General features: G+C 43.4%; 1 protein-coding gene across 2 annotated transcripts in view; it reads left to right on the top strand.

Moving 5' to 3' along the window:
• The first annotated feature begins 257 nt into the window (after positions 1-257).
• LOC148387743 (SPRY domain-containing SOCS box protein 4-like) overlaps positions 258-17,987 on the top strand; it is a 34,717-nt gene continuing 16,987 nt past the window's right edge. The window contains exon 1 of one of the 2 annotated variants that reach the window (XM_088396972.1): positions 258-445. The gene's annotated coding sequence lies outside the window, so the exon portion shown is untranslated. Of the gene's footprint in view, positions 446-13,367; positions 13,517-17,987 lie in introns of those variants that run through there. The other variant, XM_088396973.1, reaches the window with a different exon arrangement.

Genomic DNA, 17,987 nt, shown 5'->3' with positions numbered 1-17,987 from the left:
CTTGCCTTTGTGCTTGGTTGTAAAAAGTACAATATTGGATTGGAATTTGTAAATGCGCCTGCCATTTGAGCGAGTGCACGCACTCTATGGTAATTCATGCCTTTTTTTTTTTACATTGCAAATATTAGCACGCTCTGATTGACTCGACGTTTTCAATTTGGCGGACTTTATGGTAACCCATAAACACAGCATCATGGCCTCAGCCAATAGTGTGACGGCTGCTACGGTGAACGTGACCAATCAGCGCGCTATTTGCTGAGTTAATGGCTACACATAGTCGGGGTTTGGCCACTCGGCTTCCTGAATCTATCATTCAACTGCAACAAAGAAACAGCAGCCAGTCGCTTGTTGTTAACACCGCTGGAATAACATCGTGCCCATTAACGGCGAAGAGGAGAAGACCCAGAAACCTGACGTTTTGAGACGAGTTGAGTTTCTTCGTGCGGTAAGTGTTCCTCTTGACTGGCTGAGTACCAATGTGTATCATGTGTATTTGAACCCCTTTGTTTTGATGATGTTTGTAATTCAATGATGATCAAGAGACACGCACTATTGTAAATTCAGCCGTAATTTTACTAGTTTTTCTTTATAACTCGCTTCTCGTGCCACCTTAACGTGTCCTTTGCTTGAGACAGTTACGAGATGTAAAGTTCAGTGAAGCTAAACTGGAAAACATTTGCACTTATAGCCTTCAAGGTCCCCCATCCTTTGGTGTCTTTGTGAATCCCAAGCAAACATCTACTGTATTTTTCATTGTGCTCTCTCGAGCCACCTGTTCAAATAAGAGCAAAGGTGCACAAACAATACAGAGTCCTTCTCACAACTACACAGGTGTTAATTGAACAATTTGTAGTTGGAACCGAACTGCACCTTCCTGAGAGTTGTATTTTGTCTTTGTGATGTTGCTACCGATTTGTTTAAAATATTTCTAGATGCACACATTTTGGATCATACAGGTGCCTTATATTAGGGCTGTACACAGGGGTGTAGCTAGAATTTTTTCTGTGGGGTGGCCAGGGTCACATAACATCTCCCTGAAGTGTGGCCATTCGTGAGCACACACATCGTTCAATGAGGATTTTGTTTGTAATATCATGGTGGCACACGTCTGCAATCTGACCCTTCGGATTCGTAAACAAATTTGCCTCCTGTGCACAGTAGACTTCAAGGATGGAATCAGTCCTTGCACTGCGAGAAGTGATCAGGTTCCTCTGCGGCTACCTTGACATTTATTCCACATTCTATACGAGGTGGGGAAGGCGACATAAAGAAGGCAGTAAAGGGGTTAGGCCGAAGGAGAGGAAAGAAGAGCAGATGGCCGCCGAATGCAAAAGGGAAGATTTAGAAAGAAATAAATAAAATGGTGAGAATAAGATATGAAAGAGGGATAAGTTGATTGGGACTCGACCGCACCCATATAAGTGTGTGTATCTGCTTGATGGATGGCCCATCGTGATCGGGGGATGGGGGACTGAAAATGGAAGAGGAGCGTTGAAATTGTGACAAGGGGTCGGTCAGTACTGGAGATCAGCTGCTTGCCAGCTCCAACCCTTTCACCATCTTTCTTTCACTATCACTCATCATCCGTCTCCTTCTTTTGTAAAAACAGCAAAACATTTCTTCCTCACTCCAGCGCAACTTAATAGCAATGTCCTTCGCGTCCTCATCATCGCTGCGACCTTTACCGATCCATCCCACCTCCTTCTCAACACATTCAAAGCACTTCAAAACTCTTCTTCTAATCATTCACCTTTTCAAATCTTTATCTTCACCGCTCGAGTGCTATGATTTCCACTTACCTGCCTGCGAGACCTAAGCGCTATCGTTTGTGAACTTCCAGAGAATACACTTGATTTTCCTGCACTATATTAGATTTTTAAGCAATTTTTTTTAAAGCCGTGCATGTAGAAATACTAATCCATGCTTTTATTAAATCTCATTTGGAGTGTCTCGTACTACTTCATACGTAAGGGCATATCCATGAAAGGCAGGAAATAAAATGACTGACGGCTAATATGTAAACCCACTCTGGATTTAACCCATTAAATCTCACACAACTTTCTATTTTTCCCCTCTTGATGCTTATGAGTCGTTTTTTTCTTTCCCCCCTCATCCGCTGTCATTATTTTTAATGATTTAATTTCTCCCACCTCCTGCTGCGTTTGTTGTATGCCACAGGAAGCAGGCTCAAAGATCATATCCAGCAAAGGCCGGAAATTAGACTCAGTCGAGGTGCACATGATCAGCACGATTAACGTCGGATGCTGAGATTCATGTCGTGATGAGGAAAGTATGGAAGGTCTATACGTCTAACCAACGTCATCGCTGATCAATTTGTTTCCGGATAAAGTCTGAAAATCCTTCCTATATTGCCGGCTCTTTTTATTGCCAAACAAATGTGTTTGTTCTACCGCCAGATCGAGAAAAGCCGCGTATTGATCTCGTTCTGTTTCGAGCTGCTGAGTCCCGGAGGCTCAAAGGTGCATTACCCTCCAACCCGCCGATGCCAGTACGTCCCCTCCTGCCCGTGACGTTTTTCACAGTCACTTTTCCACAAATGGAACGCGGACGCTGTGCAGTTTCGGAGCGTGTCTTTTGCCCTTGCAGTGTTGAATCAAGTCCCCCTGCTGGGCTTGGCTCCAGAGTCAGCGTGGGTGGCTACATATTGCCACTCAATAAATGTTTGATCTTATTAGTTCCATCTAAGTGACTGATCCTCCTCTTTTACCAAAACGTGTAGTGTCATAAACCAGTTTGCCACGGCAGCCATTGTAGTTTAACACCGTTTTTGTCCCAAGTGGTCCCTGTTTGTTTGTTTTTTTTCTTCACCATAGCTAACACGCTACGGGACCGCTGTGTATGCGTGAGTCCTGAAGCAGCTGACTCATTGCAATGTCACAACAACTTAGGTAATCCTGAAATTAGCGCTACTATGAGTGAACAGATTCCCTCAGACGTTTCGACTTACTCTGTGCTTTCGGGTCCAGATTGCCGCTGCTCAGTTCTTAGCATATTTGATGTGCACAAGTCATCTGAGGACAGGTTGTAACCTTCTCATGCCAATACAGATTTTCATGTCCACCACAACATGACATGTGGTTTGGCTCCCAGATAGACCTGATCATTCCCTTGTGACGTTTTCTTCTGAGCAGATGGAATGTGCGAATCAGCTTGCGGTTCCTACACACTGAGCTCATTTACATATAAATGACGGCAGTTTCGAAGTTGGCGAGCGCTTGCTTATTTTCTTGTCTGTGTGTTCGAACGTGTTTCGCCTGTATTGAATCTGAGCAGGAATGTGTGTGTGTTTTTTTGGCTACAGACAAAACTGAAAAATAGTGTGATAAGGGACATGTCTTCATTTCATTCTGTTCTGCAATGTCACATTGGAAATGGAGACAGTACTCTCTCTTAGGATTTCTCGGATCTCGTCTTTCAAGATTTTGTAACAGGAGCCTTTGTTGACTTCTTCCTATGCGTCCACAAATAGACCAGACTGCACTCCCACTAAAACTAATATTAGTCATTTTTGTCGGAAGTGTGAGCGCAATAAAAGGCAATTGATACAGGCATAAATATTGTTTGACATTAACAAGAGGCTAGTGACAAAGATTTGTACCAAAATTAAATTTTATGGTTTCAGACAAAAAAAAAACTTTTATCACAGAAACAGGATGTTGTAATTTGATGGATTCAAAACAATAGCAGTTGGCGTATGGAATAAAAGAAGAACATTTCGGCAAAGTTGATGACGTGAATAATTTTCTAGTTATGTGCATTACTGGACATGATCAGATTTTGGAGATGAAGAGCAACGTGACTTTGCTGCTGGCCCTGTTCCGCACTGCCAGTCCCATGGCGTTATGAATCTTTTAAGACTAACATCGACTGGACAAGCGGAAGCCAGCGAGGCTAACCACACGTATGAAGACTCCATGTTTGTTGCTGTATTGACTCTGTGGACAGCTGTGGAGCAAAACTATTTTGTCGTTAGGTACAACACTCCATTATCACAGCAGCGATGACTAGCAACATGAGGAAAACTCTCAATGTGTCACTTCTTTTCTTATCTCATGATGGTGACACGATCCACCAACGTGGCGGTGGCATGATGTGCTGGCCGTCTTTTTCTACCAGCTTCATTTTGCTTTTGTTTCCGTCTCTCTACCTTTTCGGGCCACGATTATGGTGCTTAGACTCTCATGAATATTGAGATTTTTTTCGAAGGGAAATGTCAAGGGGGACCATGTGTGGCTGGCCTTGCCTAATTATGGAGATGGGCTTCCCCAGAAGACCACGCATGCACAATTCCAATTAGATAGCACTTACTAAGCCTTAAACAAAGCCGTCTGAAAAGCATCAAATGCATGCAGACACACACACGCCCCGAGTCGAGAGCTGGTAATGGTGCAGCTGGGGCTTGCAGCTGCTTCCTTGCTTATTGTTTAACACCGACCTAAATGATGGGCACAAACTTGGCAGTTGAGTCATTAGAATTGCGCCTTTTCCGTTGTTGTGCCGTGAAAGAAAATTCTGCCGCTGATGAATAAACGTGTGATTCACGGTGACAAGCGCTGTTGAGGATGGGCGGGGGTGTTTAGGAGAAGAAAGATGTTCATGAAGAGAAATGAAGGGGGGGGGGACAGAAAGAGTGACAGTGGAAGAAGAGAGAATGTTTGGCCGGAGGGGGATGCAAGATGAGATGTAGAGCCCGAAAATAAATAAATAAATGGAAGCAGCTTGTTTTGGTAAGAGGGAGGAGACTGGTGAGCTCGAGAACAGCAGCGGGAAGGAGCCTTGTGCTGGAGTGAGTCATTTCTGACAAGATGGCAAAGGATGGAGGTGACTAATCATAGGACACAAATTGGGAAATGTGGGAGAAGGCGGCGAGGCCTAAAGTGCAGCAGGAGAATGATAAGAAAAGTGATAGAAAGCTGCAAATAGACACGACTCCACACAGGTGAGATGAGAACGTCAGGAATCCAAACGGCCGTGAGCCAAGTCCTGGAATAGAAACTCCAAAGATGATGATAAATCATTGATAGAGGTGGTTTGGTTGTGTATAATTTATAAATTGTTTAACTGTGATCAAGCCATTCAAGTGGTGCTTGAGGCTAATTCCCACTTGCATTTTTTTTTTGTTTTTTTAGCAGAGAAATCAGAGCAAAGTCAACAGTTGAGCTAGCAGCAGATATACGCTTATGCATTATACATTATCATGACTTTAACAATGGAAGAATTGCTAGCAAGCGGACTCCGGGTGCCAAATAAAAAAACTCAGGAAATAAAAAAAAAACTGTCACGTGCTGACCTCCCAAGTAGACAAATACAAAAAGTTATCTCAGACGCCCCCTCAGCGTCAAATTGATATTTCAAGTTGTTTTTTACGACAACGTGGTGGTTGTGATTTAAAAAGGCCAACAGGTTCTGTTGTCCCCCATTTAGGAACTTGTGGTCATAACATCAGGCATGTCTCACCCCGCCACCTTTCATCAGGCCACTTCAGAGCCTCCCAGCGGAAACCAGAGCACTGCCGCAACGTGTGAGGCTTTACCGCCAGACATACGGCTAGGATTAGGAGCAGTCTCAAATTTTAAGGCCCGCAAACATGTGGAACAGCCCGCAGTTTGATGGGGTGTATCATCAGTCTGAGGGGAGCAGAGCCGAGCCTTTGTGCATGTCTGCGTGCACTTGTAGCACTTATTTATTTACTTTTTTTAGATGTGACCCCCCCCCCCCTCCTCTTGGTTCTGGACCCCTACTGCAAATTCTGTATACAGTGATCCCTCGCTACTTCGCGTTTCATTTATTGCGGCTTCACTACATCGCGGATTTTTTTTTCCAAAATTAAAAAAAACATTTAAAAGTCGAAAAAAAACTTATAAATTGAGGAAACATGTAGCTAACCTTTAGGAGAATGTAGTATTGCTCCAAATGTTCGTTTACATTCCTTTAGAAGTCCATTTTCGCGTGTTAGCACAATCGCGAATGAGCATTTTTCCGCTAACTCGTTAGCCTGCCCAGTACTTCTTGTTGGTGACCTTACTTTGCGGATTTGACTTATCGCGGGTGGTTTTTGGAACCAATTACCCGCGATAAACGAGGGATTACCGTAATCAAATCATCAAACTTCCCAAAAAGGTTAATAAATGCCTATTTTAATAGATTAATCTTCAAATTCACCAAGATCTATGATCGTGTTCACAATAAATGTGTGTTTTTTTTAAGCATCCTCTGAAACTAAACACATCATCTGTGTTTACATACAGGTGTGGACAGAACCGCTTTGTGTGTGAACGAGAAATCGATTGAGATGAATATTTGCTGTGGAAAGTATAGCGAGTGCATAAGGTTCACATAGCAGAGCACTTCTGTCATAGGTTATGACTTATTTATTCCTTTTAGTTTGACACTTGGCGAGGGGTAGAAGAAAGAGGGGGGGGCGGACGTCATTCTTCCTCCCGCAATCTCTCGGTTAGGATAGAGCAGCTGTTATATTTTAACAACAGATGTGGCAATGCACCGAATAAAGCCGTAAGAAAAGCATCAGTTGGTTTGTTTGTGTCTGTTACAGATCCTTAGTGACCATCTTGAATAAGTTAGACACTGGAGGTGTAACCGGAGAGTCGCGCTTGTGAAGAGAAGTAGTCGGAACAGCCATCCAATCTCAGCGAGCTAGCAAATTGCAATACTTTCCCGGCGTGATGCGTTTTATACGGCCGCGGGGAAACATTTGCTTCTGTCAAGGAGAAGGAGGCTGCAGAGGAGATATGGAAACGATGCAGAAGATGATAAGACGCTCATTATTGCGCTCCTATTTTTGGCTCGATCTTCCCACTCTCATTCTCACGCTTACAGTGGAGACGTCATGCGTGTAGGCCTATGTCCTACTTAGATCTAACATGCATGTCTGTCTGTCTGTCTGTCTGTCTGCGTGTAATATATATATGCTTATTGAGTGTTCTTAGTTGTCATGGAAACTGTATGGACAGTGGCTGGCAAGAAATGCAAGTTTGGGCAAATAATGAGCAATTTATCTCAAAATAGGCTTCCTGCCACTTCAAATTGACCGTCAAACGAAACAATAAACAAAGAGAATTGCCGATGATGAATTTTCATCCGAAATAATCGATTAATGACATAAGCAAGGAGTTGTGTGACTCGCAAATGTTGCTGAATGAGGCTCATTGTTGGCGGCGTGGTCATTAGCCGTGGTGGCTAATTGCTGGTGGAACAAAAAGCGTGGACAATATTTCCCTGATGATCACTCAGCTGCTCTCCGTGTGTGATGTTTATTTTGGTACGGGTTACGCTTAATCAAGCCAAAAAATGTCAAGTGGTAAAATGAGAAAGCAATGAAGCTGCTCGAGGGAGGGCAAAGGCCTCGCTGATGGTCACATGATGCGTGTCACCCAATGTGACATAGGAAATAGGAAAGCTTTAAATGGGCTTTATGAACTGCTGCAGCTTGAAGATGGAGAGACGTTGACGTATGCGCTCAGCCAAATGTTGGTGTTTTTTTTTTTGCATGTAAGCGAGTGTTTCCGTTTGATTGATTGCCTCTACTTGAGCGTGGTGTTATTTGTGCGCAAGATTGTGCAGAAACAGCTGATTTCCTGGAAATTTTCTGGAGGCGAGGCATCGACCATTACTTGAAATGTATCCAAGTCATTATGCACATCTGACTATTTTGTTTTTGCTGGCAAACAATCCTAATCCGCCCTAACGTAATCTTGTGTCTTTCTTTTTCCTCGCTTATTTTATCGATCTCTTCCCCTCTTTGTTTTTTCAAGGATTGCGTCATTTCTAAATTAAATCCAGGATGGATTTAACGAAGCAGAGAGTTCGACCTAATTAGGATTTTTTTTAAAAAAAAATGTCCGCTCATCGATTTCGCAAGTGACTGATGTTTAAACCTGGTGTGTTCTTATTGATGAGCGCCATCAATTGCGCTCTTGTCCACATCCTCTATCGAACTCACCTTTCACCTTTAGCCCTAAGCGTGCACACTCGAACAAGAGCCAAAGCCACAATGACGTCGACTTGAATCCCGCGTCTCATCACTATTTTATATAGTTCAATGTACGCTAGGTCATCACACCTGAAACCAGGAGTCTTTCCATCTGCTCTAAATAAATGAAATGATCCCGGTGACACGCATTTATTATTAATAAGCATCATTAATTAACTGGAGCTCGTTGGTCCCAATTTCCCTTCTGTTTAAAATGATTCCAAGATGCATTCTCGTAGTGTGTTATTGATGTATTTTGTCAAGAGGAATGTTCCAACATGTATTGAGATAGTGTATCGGTGTCTCGTGCTTATCTGCATGTGTGTTTGTGCGGCAGCCAGACGTGTCTCATTGCCAAAGTGTCATAATCCAGTCCAGAGTTCACGCTTCATATTCTTACGTGGGCTCGATTTGTTTGAGGAGGCCATGTTGGCCTCCTATGGCTGCACGTCAGGACCTTCTCTGGTTGGTTAGTCAGAGCAAAACTCGTCACGAACAAGTTAAGAGTAGCGAAACATTTCTTTTGTGATATTTTATTGTATGTATTTCAATTGTTTTACTGTTTGTCATTTTATTAGATAACTATTGATTGGGAACTACTCAAGATAGTGTATACAGCTTAGTGCTGTTACCTCTAAGTACTCTGAAGTATAAGTCGCACCAGTCAAACAGAATCATAAAGATGAAGAAAAAAAACATAAGTCACCCTAGAGCACGGGTGTCAAACTCATTTTTGTCACGGGCCGCATCATAATTACGGTTTCCTTCGGAGGGCCGTTACGACATGTCAACCCAAATAAATGTATGAACGCCTCATATTATATACAGTATGATACAAAAGAAAGTGAAATGATTCATTTTCAAATCAGACGAGTGGAAACTTTTCAAATATTTTGAAAAGATGATTTTGAAAAGTTAAGACAATTTGCAATTTCAGTAATTTGCTGTGATGTCATTTTCAGTCGACAGCAAGTGACAAAATGGACGCCCCTTAAGATGGATAAAACGGAGTAAATTTTGCTGCTTTAGTCATATTCCAAAAGCGCAATATTAATCAGAACATTGCGTTTAGACTAGTGGGTGCTTTTATTGTTTTCTTACCTTTTTTTTTTAAGTCCGGTACACTCATCCAAAACCAAATGGTTTTGCACATACTGGCTCGCTCCTGATGTTTCCACCGACCATTCTAATCATGTCCATAAACTGACCATGTTTAATTACAGTTTTTCCTCCAGGCCCATTAAATTGAAGGATTTGCTGTCTCTGGGCTATTTAATTGACAAATGAGTGCCATGTGAACTGTGAGGGAGACCTCCGCCCATCATGGCTGCACGTGTAGTGTGTCTGTATGCACATTAATGACCGAGGCTCTCTTGGGGGCAATGCAAGGAGGACGTGGCGCGTGGTGCAGAGAGGTCAGCGACGACAGACGCAGAGCAGCAGCTGTTGGTGAAAATGGAGGAGGGAAGACGAGGCGAGAATAAAGGGAGGGGAGTATTGGCAGTGGATTGGAAAGAAAAAAAAAAGACGGTGGCAGGAATAGTCTGATGGAGCAATGAGCAGAGATGGGATGATAAAATAGGGAGAGGTCACAGGGCACACACTTGGGGATGAAGTGTCTGGAATACATTTGGGAAGATTTTTCTTTCTCATTTTCCTTCACGGTAAAAATGCAAAGCCATGGATAAAATGGATGATTAATATGGATGAATCCATAACAAAACTGCATTTCTTCACAATATTTTATTTTTCTCTGGAAAAGAATGAAACAAAAGAATGACTTTTTTTAGCCTCAATTTGAACTCTTACCCAGAAAAGACAATTGAGGACACTTTTTTTTTTTTAAAGCTATTTTCATTTGATTCATTTATGCCCTGGAACTGTTCTCTTAAAAATACTTTCTGGCAGCCCATTTATGTGCAAATGGTGGTCTAGCGTGCAATTTGTTTACTAGGTCATGTGCTAGTGCCTGACCGATATGGATTTTCTTCAGGCCGATTTTGTTATTTGGCAGAATAATACGACGATAACAATTTTTTCAGATTTATTAAAAGAAAGCAAGTTGCGGATACCCTTAGTTGATGCTTCAATTATCTTGAAGAGCCTGCACAAAAGAGCTTAGCGTGTCCGACCGTGACTCAGGCCTAATGTTTTCCTGTAAGGAGACATGGAAAGGTTGTGTTTTTAATGGAGTGAGAATGAGGAGTGGAAGCAGCAGATGGACTCCCGCTGCCTCCATTTACCAGCCTCCCAACGAACGACCAGCGTGCGTATCGATGTGCATGCAAGAAGCCGACAATCGCTCGGTGTGTCCGTCGATAAGCTCTTACTTTTATTTTCAGACCGTACGACGCTTGAAGAGAGGAGGAACCGGATGTTAAGAGCATATTCCACATTTGACCTTTTACCGATAGACTACGGTGAAACGATCAATTAATTATTTGCCTTCAGACCATAGTTACAGTATATTATTGTGTCGTGTTATTTATAAATAAGAATTGTTCACGGCAGTGTCCACCATTGTTAGACCAATGCCCCCTTATGTTTTATTACAAGCCAGTGTGCCATTAGGAATGATATATAATTATTCCAAAATATATGGATTCGAACAAGGTTTTCCAAATGAAGTCGTAAATGACTTTTTATGGCGACTAAAAGACATCGTTGTGTAGGAGCCGTGCGGCGTTCGCTGACATTTGATTTGATCCTGTTACTTATTGCGCATAAAACTCCAAATAGGTTTGATCTCATTAAATTCTCAGCTTGAATCTGAATAAGTCACTTTAATGTCCGAGTAAGGTTGCCACTTTTAACCTCGCAAGTCCTGTGGATGAAAAGATGTCCCATGTGACCTTCATCACCCCTCTTTGACTGTTTGCTCCAATTTTGCTCATGTGGATGTTTCTTCCAGCCATCTATTGTTCGTGTCCCCCCCTGCGTTCCCCTCTAACACGTCTTCGCCCTTTCACCCCCAGGCTGCACATTTAACTCCACGATTTCCTTTCTTCTACCTTTTTGCCCCTTTCACCCCCACCATCCATCTCCCAGGCACCCCCACACGTCTCCCCTGGGCCATGTGGACAGTTGGATGGCTTTGTGTTTGACACGTGTGTCGGCAGAAGGCGGTGCGCGCTCACATGCACACGCAGCCCTAATTCGCTGTGTCGTGTGACAACAGCAACCCCCCCCCCCCGACCATCCACCCACTCACCTTCATTGTACCGCAGATTAACTCGCATGCGCACACGTGACCCCAGACCCCAAGGGGCCGCCGTAAGTAAGAATATGCTTTGAGGCAGAAAATCAGAAGGCAATTTGAGGGAGACTCCAGCTGAGAAGATGGGGGAATGATCATTTGAGGGAAGTTCAGCTTCATTTGGCTAATTCTTTTTTTCCCCCACACTGGTAAAATTGAGCAAAATTCACTTTTAAATTAAAAGTGTATATATATTTGGAGATGACCTCAGACACATTCGGAATGGGTGAAACCTTACAAAGGCTACGTCTTATGGAAAGTCCTTCCAGACGAAAAGGAAGCTGTATTTATCTCTAAAAGGGGGACCGACTGTATTCTGTTCTATTCTCACTTCCTCGGCTGGGCTTTATATAAAAACAGGCGTCCCCACTGTTTGGTTTGTTTTCACTCTCTGCGCTTGTAGGCCAAAGGTGAGTCCGAATGAGTTCAATTGACGTCCCGGCAGAATTTATTCCCGTTCGTTGTTTTACCGAACCACATGAAGTTGTCGTTCACTTCTGTTCACTTGACATCTTTATTGACCAGTAATGGGACGAGCACCCAGGAGCCCATGTTGACTGATATTCAATTTGCAGTGACTTAGCAGAAACAAATCATCCAAGAAGTTAAACAGCGTGCTTTTAACGGAGCCGAGACAAACACTCTGCTGTGACTGATCGATGACTCAACGCCAATGTGTGCACTTTTGTTAAGTGTAGACGTCTGAGTGCTGCAAAATGCGCAGACATGTGATGCAATGAAATGGTCATAATATCACTGGAGATGTTGTGTCATGGGTGGCTTGGACGCTCTGGTGCCTTCACAAACTTTGGGGAAAGGAAGCTCATACAGGAAGTGGTCTGGCTAGACCTCAGACCTGCATGACTGCAATCACTGTAGTCCCTCTTAAGACTCTGAGTACGGCGAAATGTGTGCAAGTGGGAATACACACATATATATACACTTTTGCTCTCGACTATTGAGCGACGTCCATGTGGTTGCTCGCTTCAGTTTTATGAGACATGACGGTGAAAAGTTCATAAGTTAGTGAGAGGAGTGAGTTTTTAGATCCCAATGTGACTTTTCTCTGCAATGTGTGTGTTCTCATAATGCCTCTGTCACTTCCCAGATGGCGTAAATGGCCAATATCCCGCCGCCTAGGGAAAATCGTGACGACCAAGTTGCGTCAAAGAGGAATGAAAAAAATGAGACAGACGCACAAGATAGGAGCAACTAAGAGGTCTTTGAATTTTGCAGCCTCGCCCCCTGATATTTTGTTACATTGTCATTATTTTATTTCATGAACAAAAGCGTATTTAATGTTTTATTTGTTCGTTTTCCTTTAACATAATAACCTTGGTGGTCACATGACTGGCAGTTTAGCCGCCACATGCTGGCCTCGTGCGGATCCGGCGGCACGTGTAGGTGTTTGTCACCATACGGTTTTCGTATACGGGCAAGAGGGCGCGGCGCGGTTGGGACCTGATCCGATCGGTCGCTCTGTGTGAGCTCTTTGTAAGATGGAAGGTGAGGGGGAAGGTGAGACGGTGAGACGGGTGTTCCTCTTAGCCGCCTGCTGGTCTGCTTTGCTGCTGGCGACTCAGCTTGATGAGATCACAGGGGATCGACTTTCGCCTCTCTCTCCTGCTCTCGCTCTCTCTTTCTCGTTTTTCCCTCGCCCTTTCTAGTTTCCACCACGGGACTCACTTTTCATTGTCCGTAGTAGTTGTGAAGGGCACCAAAATAATCACTTGGCACCATATGACCTTTAGAAACCCTTAATTTGGGATATCAATGTATAGGGTGCCTGGAAAGTTTGCAAGTTTTTTTTTTTCTGTGTGTCTGGTGCGCTGCTAAAGAGTAAAGCGAGCACATTCTGTAACCGGAGTGGAGTTTGGAGGTGTTTGATGCCACAGCGGAGCTCATGGTGACAATGGTGCCTTGGAAACACAATTGTGAGTCAAGAGTGTGCTGGGGGAAGGTGAGCAAAGGGGTAGGTAGGGGGTGGTCGGAATAACTAATAGCCCCTGGACAGATAAGCTCCAGGGAGGAAAAGAGGGAGGGAACGCTTGAGGGAGGGAGGGAGGAGGGGAGGACGCCGGAGCGGCTGGCAGAGAACACAAGTCTCTCTTCTTTCTATCCGACTTGCCGGCTGCTGGTCGTCTTCTTGCTCTCATCCGCTTGCCTTCTCTCGCCGGCTGGATAGAAGAGTTTGAGCATGGACTTGGGCGGACGCTGCCAGACGTGAGGATGCTCACTGGAGAGTCACTGTAAGCTGCCTAGAAAAATGGCTTTCTTACGGAAAAGAACCGGTTTCTATTTCAAGGAATGATGTTGAATGACATGTTATGCAGTAGCATCCACCTGGATGGCTACAGAGTGAGCATGGTTTGCTGTTGCTGAGGTGCACATGAGGGAAAAGCTCGCCTGCATGCATTGTGATGTTTATATTTAACATTTTTCCCCCTGTGGATGTTACCATGCACACTGCACGCTTTTACTTTTCTCTTCATCTCTCACTCGCTCTCCTTTAATTGTCTTAATGGCCTCCAGGTCCCAGCTGGCCAGTTGGGATACCCCCTCTATGTGTGTATGCATATATATGTGTGTGTGCCTCTTTTTTGTGGGATAGTGTTCCCCCGCTGTAGGCTGGTTTCTCATTAATTCCCCACTAATTGCAGATTTTGAAGCGATTGTTTTCATGGGTGTGTACAGGCACTAGTCGTGTAATGATGCGGACAGCGTGGGTTTGATTCCCGGACAGTGCGTGCAAATTTCCCCGTTGTGCTGCTAAATAATAATCAAGATTATGTCGTCTTATACCCAGCCGGCTTCGCTTGTTCCGAGCGCAGATGCAAAATTGGTGGGAATTCAGGAAGTGCATGCGGTATAAACAAAACTGAAATAAATCATGCAGCAAGAATTTACAGTTGTTCACTTTAGTACCATGTTGTGTTGTAACATGCCAGGGCGGCACTGAGGCCTCTAATGGATATAGCTGCAGCAAGAATCGGCAGAGAAGGTCCCCAATAGAAGTACTTTGCTATGGGATTCGTTGTATCATGCTAGCTCAAAAATGCGATTTACAATGCCATATTTGTTACATTAGTAAACAAAGTGAAATAGGGTGCAACAGTAAAACTTTGTTGTCACAGCAAAACAAAAACAAGCTAATCATGCTAACTACACCTGCTGTTCTTTTGATGTCTTATTGATGCTTTTATTATATTTGCACTGTCCAAACTACACTGACCAAAAAATAGCTACAGATGAGAAGTTTTAGTGTTTTTTTTTTTTTTAAATGGTAACTTTGTCAATCTTTGAGCTCCAGTAATAGTAATTATTCCAGAGAGCAGATGTATGCAGAGTAGTATGCAGTCAAAATGCAGGAATATTTTAAAAAGTAAGTTTAAACTTTTTGAGCATATCAAAATGTTTTATATGGTCTCTCAGTGGATCTTTGCATCTGGAACCTCGGGGGGGGGTCACTGTGCATAGAGAGCGGGGGGGGGGGGGGGGGGGGGGGGGGGGTATGGGATAACTACTCCAGGATTTCCCCCACGCTCATATAATAATAGGATAGGTCCTGCTTTCTATTTTTAGCCTATACACTCCAAGCACTCCTAATCTGACAGCCTCCAGTAGCGTCTCTTGCAACAGTGTTTAGTCTGTCGGTGACTGTTGGGTTGGAGCGCGAGGATACTTTTGTGTGGTCCGCCCTGGCGAAGAGAGATAGCGGCCCTCCTTTCTGACTTTATCCTTTTGTTTTTTCAGCTGCTGACCCACAGAGCCCCCCCCGGCCGGCTCCCCTACCTCTAGCATTGTTTCTGTTCCCCGCCACCCTTCTTACTTGTCTCAAATCTGTACAGACTTCCTCCCCCAGCAGTATTTTAATGACTGCCCCCTCTTAAGCATTGTTATTAATCTCCCTTGCTCCTTTCTCCTCAGTCAGGAAGCAATTTGCCAATGGCGGGGAGGGTTTTCACGATCACACTATGACGGGTGTGTGCTGTTAAATGGGCTGTTGCTGCAAGCCCCTGTTCCACTTTGCACACAGCAATTTTGGAGAACACCACGGGGGAGGGAGACAAGGGCTTCAATCATGAGACGATGTGAGCCTTCATTTGTTCGGCAGAGCCTGAGGTGCGCTCATGTCAATTATCGTGTCGTTAATTGACGAATTTACTGTAAAATGTCAGCGTAAAGTGGTGTCTTGTTTGATTCTTCCCACCGTCCCAGATGAGGCGATATCATTTGGACTGTTGCTAAATTAAACAAATCATTGGAGGCTATGAATGAATTACTGTCTATTACTATGCCGCTGCTAAAAGAAATGAATTATTCAAAGTTAAAGTTGACCTGAAACGGAATAAATGGCTTCTGTCATTGCCATGGCAACGTCGGGTCACCTACTTTCGTTTTGGATCGTCCAGGTCGCTTGTTGACATCAATGACAATTTTGCCGATCAAAATGATATTGTAACACAAATGAGTTCTTCTTATCACATATTTTATGACAACATAGTCTTTGTTTCGCTTTTGGTTTTAGTTGGTGACCTTGTCTTTGTAGCTTACACTTGCACATTTGATTGCGAATGACTTATCCACTTCAGGGGCTTGAAAGTAGGTTACATTTTTATTCTGTAGGGAAGCCCTGGAGGAAAAAAAAAAAAAGACCCAAACACACTCTACAGTAACTCACTCACTGCTGCTTTAAAGTGGACGGCAACTCAAAAATAATCTTTACAGTAATATGTTGGATGTGGGCCCCACTTGTGTAAACACGGTATTCCTATTAATATTGGAATATGAAAGAAGCAACAAAGTTCACCCTGTGCCTAATGCCGTAACATATATTTCATTTTTAAAAATGATATAATTTAATAATTTGCAGTCGTTTTCAGTTACATGTTTCTTTGATATAATTTCCTTTCCTGATATTTAAATTGCCAGATATTTTGCTGTTCATTTGAATGATGCTGCACTTTAACACGATTTAAATCACCCAAGCTCTCAATTACGGTCTTTTACCGGTCACTCTTAGCATAGCTTAGCAATTAACTTGTCATGTGGTTGTTTTAAATTCAAACTTTATGTTGAATGCGCAAAGGAGCAGCATTGAAAAAAAATCACAGTTAAGACTTGCAATTTCAAGTTTGGATTCAAACTGATTTGGATTCAGTTTTACCTCCACTGGGGTTATGAATCTGCCACCTGAATCTCCTGCCTTCTCGATAGCACAGGCTAGCGTTTGTATTTGTGTGCGAGTGAGCAAGAGAGAGAGGTATAGGCTTTGCGTAGGTGTGCGTAAAGAGGCGCTCGATCACTGTAGCGCTAACAGTCTACCATGACACTATCCATTTTTCACACCTCTCAGCTGTGACAAATCATTGCAGAATGCATGTTAGTGTTCTCTTGATTTTAGTCACCAAGTTTGTTCGTACGACGTATTTATTTAAACTTCTAAGGTGAAAAAACCAATGGAGCTGTTTTTTAAAGAGGTCATTAGGGAGGACCAGCGACTCAATTTAATCCACATTACATGCATAGACGAGAACATGTTTTTTCACTATGATTTGCATTTAGCGCTTGTGAAGCATCTACTACCAATTAAAGGGAATTTTTTTTAAAAAATCCCCTTATGCGTTATGTCCAGTAATCCCTCGTTTATCACCCACGAAAAGTGAAATTTGCGAAGTACAGTCACCAACAAGAAGTACTGGGCAGGCTAACGAGTTAGCGGAAAGATGCTAATTTGTGATCGTGCTAACACGCGAAAACAGACTTCGAAAGTTATGTAAACGAACATTTGGAGCAATACTACATTGTCCTAAAGGTTAGACACGTTTCCTCAATTTAGAAGTTTTATTTTGACTTTTAAATATATTATTTTTAATTTGGGGGAAAAGATCCGCGATGTAGTGAAGCCGCGATAAACGAAACGCGAAGTAGCGAGGGGTCACTGTACTTTGTGATGGTCACTTAGCGTGTGTTTCCAGTGTCGAAATACGTGCGTAATTGCTTGTGTACAGTACGTTAGCAGGCTGCATGCTGGGCTTGTTTTTGCCGCATGCTGGGAGACGGAGCGTTCGGTGCCTATAGACCATAAATTGCACCAAGTGATGCGGCAGAGCGGCATGGATTTAGTGGCACTGTACAAAAGTGAGGCAGGGGGATGGACAGATGAGAGTGAAGTGGGTCGAAAACTCGCAGTGTAATGGCGCTTACTCTGTAAATGCCTAATAAGTACAATGCGTGAACACCACTTCCTTTCATCAAGCGAATGTCCCAGTCCGTGTGTTTTGACATGCTGTCAGCGGCCAGACGGTTCCGTTTACGTCTACCTCCGACAAACTCAGCCACCCAGGGATTCCCTCAGCGGGAATGAATGTCGGCAATGTAGGGAGGATGGCAGTTTGTTTAATCGAGGGGGTGGTGCGGCTGTTGCCACGAAGACATGTAACATAAATGTGTGCGCTTGCGGTCGCATGTGAGGTCTGTTTATGATCGGTCTGGCGCCCCAGTGCGTCCCTAGGAGCGGAACGTGGAAGAAGTGACCACTTTGTGAATCATTTTTCAGACGTCACTGGAATTAGTCAAAGGCGAGGAAACGCCGCATGACAGACAGTTAAGGTTCACGCTGATGAATTCCTTTAAAACAAAAATAATAAATACTCAATGTATCGAATGGATGTGCGTAATGCTGTTAAAAGTGTTTTAATTTGGAAAAAAAAAAATCCG

Source organism: Syngnathus floridae, chromosome 14, assembly GCF_059516105.1.
Source record: "Syngnathus floridae isolate MCC-2025c chromosome 14, RoL_Sflo_1.0, whole genome shotgun sequence".
NCBI classification, from domain to species: Eukaryota; Metazoa; Chordata; class Actinopteri; order Syngnathiformes; family Syngnathidae; genus Syngnathus; species Syngnathus floridae.
This window is presented reverse-complemented; position numbering and strand designations above follow the sequence as displayed.